Source organism: Amphibalanus amphitrite, unplaced genomic scaffold (assembly GCF_019059575.1).
Source record: "Amphibalanus amphitrite isolate SeventyFive unplaced genomic scaffold, NRLGWU_Aamphi_draft 000006F_arrow, whole genome shotgun sequence".
Classification (NCBI taxonomy): domain Eukaryota; kingdom Metazoa; phylum Arthropoda; class Thecostraca; order Balanomorpha; family Balanidae; genus Amphibalanus; species Amphibalanus amphitrite.
In genome coordinates, this window is record NW_024881502.1 from 1,714,088 (window position 1) to 1,720,911 (window position 6,824).

At 43.7% G+C, this 6,824-nt stretch overlaps 1 long non-coding RNA gene across 1 annotated transcript; it reads right to left on the reverse strand.

Annotated features, from left to right (window-relative positions):
* Positions 1–831: 831 nt before the first annotated feature.
* Positions 832–5,518, reverse strand: LOC122377683. The gene is made up of 2 exons (XR_006255903.1): positions 2,604–5,518; positions 832–1,689 (listed from the first exon to the last, which is right to left on the reverse strand). It is a non-coding gene; the product is annotated as an uncharacterized LOC122377683 (long non-coding RNA).
* Between the last annotated feature and the right edge of the window lie 1,306 nt (positions 5,519–6,824).

Sequence of the window (6,824 nt, forward strand, 5' to 3'; positions counted from 1 at the left end):
ACGAATAATTCCGGACGATAGAGCGGCAGTATAGCAGTTTTCTTCACAACAGGCAAACATTGCAATGTTTTATCATTCTATGATCAAGAAACGTTAATAAATCATATATTTCTTCGATTATTACTGCCGCAACCGACACGCACATATCGTAGCCAGCGCATAAAGCTGTGCTTTGCAATATTATATGTGAAGAAACGGCCAACACTATGTCTAACAAAGCTCGAAAAAGATAGCATTCTACCTTGCTTCAACCTTCTACTTACGCTTTTGTAATTACGACAGTGACACCATACGGCCTATCGACGCTATCTTACTCCGTGGAGCGTCCGGCCGCACTCTGCAGAGCGTGCCGAGATCGGAGGCGGCGGACCATCCGCGGCACGTCCAGCTGCGCTGTCCGGTCGCAAGAGGGTGACGCCTAGCGCCGCTCTGGCCGCTCGCTTCCGCGCACAACTTAGCTACCTGGCTACGCCTGTGGGAGGGGAGGGAGAAAACCGACAACAGCCTGATAAGCCAATGGAGTCTGTGAGCCGCGTCAATCTGCGCCCTTCCGCGCGCAGACGGGAGCTAGAGCTATCCATCTCCTTTCCTGTTTTCGCTGGTCCGCCAGTCACCAGCATCGTTCCGTGCTCTCCATTGTGGCCGATTCGGCCGTATTGTCCTGTGTGCGTCAGTAACAACAGTGAGAGAGAGCCTCGGATCGCGCCACTCAGCCATCTGGGTATCTATTGTTTATTTACTTTTCACTTTCAGTGATCGCAAGCGTTTTTGTTTGGAACCGGGTGTGATCAGTATTTGACGCATTTGTGTGATCTGTATGATAAAACGGAAAAAGATAGTGAAATATATTCACTTTAATTCAGATATCGCTTTTGATTCATGGTACGGCTGCTTGATTTTGCCACAGCGTACATACAGCCGATTTCGACATGTTTCTGTTCCAGAACAGCAGCTGCAGTGGATGCACCAAAAATGCACTTGCTCTGACAACTTACTCCAAAGATACACATATTTCACGGCGAACTGCTAAGTTCCAGAGAAAGTATTTTCTCGCTCACAGATGCTCAGCAAAAAAAGCGCGAGTGATTACAACTATCACGCTCACGATTTTTAATATCGCGCTGGCAAAAACCTGCCCCTTACATCCAAATATAATATAATCTTATATGAATATAATTATATCTTATATTATACATCCAAATATGGAATATAATCATCTTTATTCCAGCCTCTGTCCTATTTATGATTTATCAGCGTATCGAGAGTGAATGAGACCACGGCATAGCCGTCATATTACATCGCACAAATTGCGAGACGACGTCGAGACCTGTATCGACGTATCCTTCACAGATCCGGGTGTCTCGCCTCCACTCTCAATCAACCCCGGCGCACCATCAACGGAGCCACGTCGGCTCCGACCATCTTGATCTCCGCACTGAAAGATGATGGCCGTCATTTCATCCTATCCGTCAGCGCGCACTACACCCGAGCTCAGCCTTAAGTGCCCTGTGCGACCTTCTTCGGATGACGCCTCTGAGCATGGCGCTTGCTTGCACCTGGATGCTTAGAGCCTCTTGTTCGTGTACGGCCATTATCATTTCAGGAGTCGGATGGTCTCGGCGGTTGCGGCGCTGGTCACCGTGGAGCCGTTGGAAGACACCGTCAGCTCGAGCGCCCGCGACCAGTGACCTGTAAAGCAGCGAGTCGCGGCACGTCAAGACGACCGTCACGTTTCAGTCACGAAGGCCGTTATAGAAGTCACGGCGGCCGTCATATACCAGCCGCGGCGACCGTCACATAGCAGTCACGGTGACCGTCACAGGTCACGACTCACGACGGTCGTCATATACCACTATGAGCCACGGCGACCACGGTTCATAGCTCATCATGTTTCCTGTCGCACACTCAGCTAGAATAACAGTACATTAGCCTGTATGTACACAAATTTCTCACTCGATAAATTAAACGGACCCTCCCACCTTCAAAAAAGTTAATGAATTGGCATGAAAGTGATGTCGCTCGGTTCAGAAAGAGCGAAAACCAATATCTACCAAATTTCATCGAAAAATATTCACCGGTTTTCAAGATATTACTTTTACTTTTGTTTACTTTTTGGGATCTCCGCTGTTCCTAGCGACTTTATTTAAAAGTGCGGCATTTGTTGCGCGCAAAGCAGCATATACCACCGCGTGCTACAAAACGTTTTAGTCAAACATTTAAAAATCGTTAGATATCTGCGATGACGTCACACATTCAGAGGGGTATTCCTATGCATTAGCCCCTCTGAATCAAAATGCTGCAATTTTGAAATTCAATATTTCCGATTTAAGGCATTTCTCGATGTTGTGAATGCCGAAACCGGTAATTGTGAGCCAGGGACCCCATTTTGGCTATCTCAACTCAAATCTAATGTTAAGGTGGGAGGGTCCCTTTAAAGCCCGAACCTGAGACCCATCATACGTCACGACACTTCACGTTGCAACGGCACCTGCATTAGCAGACATCCCATCCCGGCAACACAAAAAGTTCCCCCGAGCCACCCACCTAAGGACGCGGCGACGGGTCACAGAATTGCCGTGACGTCGCTGACCTAGTTTACTGACCTGGAGATGATGTGATGGTTTCTGGTCAATGTCGATACGCGCGCCGCGTGGCTGGCCATCACACTCTTCCACCTCCAGATGACGTCCTACAGCTGGATCGACCCGCTGTCTCCAGAACCACCGTCAGAAACAAGCCTGGTGGAGGATGATATGATCAAAACTAAAAAACCACAAAGCACACAATGAAGACGACAAAAGCCGCAGCAGACACATAATGACGACCTTCTATAATAAAATTAGGCTTATTCAACGTCACATAAGGCTGAAACGTTTATATTTTACTAGTCAAACGCCCATGATGGGCTGATGTGCCTAGCTAGATGTAGTTTGAATTTCCGAATGTAGCTTAACCCTCATCCGTATGGGGGGGGGGTCGAACGGACCCCTTCTCGGTTTTTCGCCGATAGCTCGCGTAAAAAAAGAGGCCGATTGAGACGAAACTTTCAGCACCCTCGAGCTGATCAATTTTACACAAGTCCTTAAAATTCCATGACCCTGACCCAAATGACCTTTGACCTGTGACATATTAAGCCCAGCTGCCGAGACCCATGTCAGCTAGTTGGGGGAGCTTCAGTCCAGATAGCAGATGCAGGTAATAGCCATTCAGCAAGTCTGGCGGGAGGCACTTTCAGCAACTCTTCAGGCGTTAATTGGATGGACAGCCTGGGCGCACCAAAAAGCAGCAACTGTACATGCAGAACATTGACAAAACCTGGGTAAAGCGAAAGAGAGAGGGAGTAAGGACTCAGGAGTACAGGGGTAGACAAGACAGCTGACACAGGTGAGAGCAGCGGAGACCGAGATTAGGAACTGAGTGAATGCTTTGTGCTTGCTTTGCTTTGTGCTTTGTCAACCATCTGCAGTGCAGAGGGATGAAACACCAGCATAAAGAGATAGACTGGTGTTGGTGGTGCCAGCACCACTGTTAGCAACATCTTGACATCCATTAGTAAGTTTGTAAAAGGATACCAAATTTAATGTCTAGCTCTGCTAAAAGACAAAAAGGTACTTATATTTCCATACCAGCGGCAGCAACTCACTCTTCATGGTGCTGCTCATCATGCTTGATGCTTCCGTTACCAGTTACAAAGAAATCAACATCTACGACCAGAGCCCTGTTTCACGATCTGGATGGTGCGTGCACTGCAGAGCGCTGGTGCAGCGTTCAAGACGAATTCGGCTCAAAGCTTCAGCATTGAGGCATCCGAGTTTGTAATGTTACCATGAACACCCAACGCGCTGCTGGTATGCTATAGCTCCCAGCACGCTGCAGCGTGCGCAGTGTCAGAAGCAGAACGGTGAAACATGAACAGGGCCCAGTTGGTATTTTCAATACATCAAGTAATCAGCATCCTTTTCTTCACTGTTATGTTCCAGTTCCAGCTTTAATTCAAATGAAAAGGTACCTACCAACCAAATATTTATCAAATATCAAACAACTCTGGTCTCTGCTAGGTACCTATGTGAACTGGCTAGCCAATATCGCCAATGATACTTCAATATGGCTTTCCAATCCCTCCAACATGGCATTTGGAAGAATTTCATAATTGCTCGGCAATGACACAACTGTTACATCACTTCTAATTTGAAATTCGCTGAAATCTCAAATTTAAACCCCTACCAATACACTACAATACAATACAAACAATGCTTGTCAAACTGTTCATAATTTGAATCTTGGCAATGAGCTTAGCTGTTCTGAGCCAATCATGCCTCGAATTTCGTCTTCAAACGCTGAAATAAAAAGCAAAAGCATCATGAGCACAAACATCGAACACCAGCATACGCCATTACGAACTGATGTACCTCGTGTAAAATCGTTCTGATGTCTTTGGGGCCGAAATTGGGTGCGTTTCAAGTTTGACCTGGTATTGAGATTTACAAGGTATATTAAATGGATAATTCTGTACATTTTTCATCTTTCAATAGATCGCGACTCTCTCTTGTTTTCGAGTAATCATCCAGACAATGTGAAGGCGTCACCCAACGCGAAGCAAACAGTGACATACTTCAGGCGTGAATTTTATGATCTTTCAAAGATTGATACCCAATTTGTTACATGCATTAAGCGTAAAAAAGTTTGCTCTTTCAGAAAACGTATAATTTTTCAACAATTACGTTTAACTTTCCAAAAGATGTGCGATTTTGTTCAAAGTTGAGTACCAGGTAAATGCAAACTTTCATGTTTGGAACCAAAAATGAGTACGTTTCAAGTTTGACTTCGTATCAGGAATTGGCCAACTTATAGAATGATCAATTCTGCATTTTTTCGTATTTTTTATAGATCGCGACTCCCTTTTGTTTTTGAGACAGCTCGTGTGAGGTGTGCTGCGGGGACCTGATAGAACTGCAGCTCTAATTTATGTTTCTTTGAATATTTTTGAATGTCAGGCATGAACCTTGATAATTTATAGCTAATATTGTAGAAAAATCTTTTTTAAGTCTAAATATAGCGCGGTTGTGGACCGGTGAATGATGAATAATCAAACCATTGCTTTGAAACATTACTACGTCGTGAATGAGAAGTGGGCATAGGCCATGGTTTTCCTAGAAATTGAATAAAGCTGTTATTGTGGATATTTGTGTAGATCTATTATTAATTTTATTATTTGAAGACACAAAATGAAATTCAGATGCAATAAACATCCGTAACGTTAAATAAATTATTGGGGGAAAATGGTGCAAATTGCTTGATTTTATTTTAATTATTATCACACAGATTTACTCGTCGCTTCCTCTGTGATAATGCTCTTCAAATTAATATGTGTGTAATTATTATAAGCCAAATATATGGGCTACTTTTCGTTTTTGGTTCTAAAAGGTCAGCTGAAGAAAGTGGTCAAAATACCTTAGTGTTGTGGCGGCAAACCGGTTTTACCTAGTTCTCTATATACCGTGGTATGTCTCAGACTCTCAACTCTTGTTTTCGGTTCATGAGACGCATATGTGTGTCAACTGTCACATGTATTTCAAAATGCATATACTGGATATACTTGTCTGTTTTGTGTCAAAACCCAGTCACAAATAACAATATTGCGTTACTGGGAGACTGCAATGGCGTTGCAACGATAATGTTAAAATAATGCATCGACTCGTCTCTTACGCCAGCACTACTACTACTCATACGGAAGTTTCCCGCGTCGCGCAGCGGCAGCACACCACAATTTGCGATATACCACGCAATTATATTATACCTACCACACGATGGTACGGTGATTTGCGATATACCACGCATTTTCATGAGAATCCCCTACATTAACGTTACAGAATGTAGTTTGTTGCTGTTTTTGGACGCAGCGGCTATAAACGCGAAGGGTTAAAATGAGGAGAGTACGGCAAATTCCATGAAAAACCGCATCTAGGGAAATGGTTTTTGAAATAGGGAAATTTTCGTGAGAATCTGGGGAAACCAGCGAGACGCCAGCGGTAACGCTGGTTTTTAGGGGTGCGGTTATTTTTTCTCATCTTAGTTTGCTATTTTGGCGCGATTCCGACAATTTCTGGCGCATTCCACTTATTTACTTTAACGGCCATAGGGCAATGCAAGGCAATGGTTTACTAACGGGAGATGTGATGAATTGCAGCGGCAATACTTCGAATATAAAGAAGAAGTGAAGCAATTATGATACCTATTATTTTTTATAATGACAGAAGGAACGTGGAAGAAGAAACATTTTGTGCAGCATGTGAAAACAAGGAAATAGAATGAAAGAAAGGCTGCTACTTTTCATGCTCCCGAAACCAGTCACCTCATCATCATGGCATGGTAATGATAGTTTAAGTTTATGTTAAAAAGAATAGGAGGAGCTGCTGCAAAGCAAAAGGTCTTTGTGATGCCTCAAAACCGTTAAGTCAAGCCAGGCACGCTCTTACAGACTGAACGTTCAAGTTACGAGACCCCATCATACCGCTCCAGTGGCTGGTGCTTGAGCTTGTCAAATACCTAAATGTTTTGCTCAGAAATTGTTTGCTTTATTGGTTTCTTGAGTTTCACCAGATAAAGATACAAGGTTGCCTGATTTGGTGTTAGTTATCCATATTAATATGCACTGTTTGTGACAAGATAATGGAAATTGTAACCTCAATAATGAAATTTCATGCTGTCAAAGCTATGAGATGTTGCCTTGAGTTTGAAATCAGGCAAAGATGGATTGAAGCTGTTTTCTAAAAAAAACTGCTTTTTAGTAACTTTCACCTAATAATTTGTATTTATTCAATCTC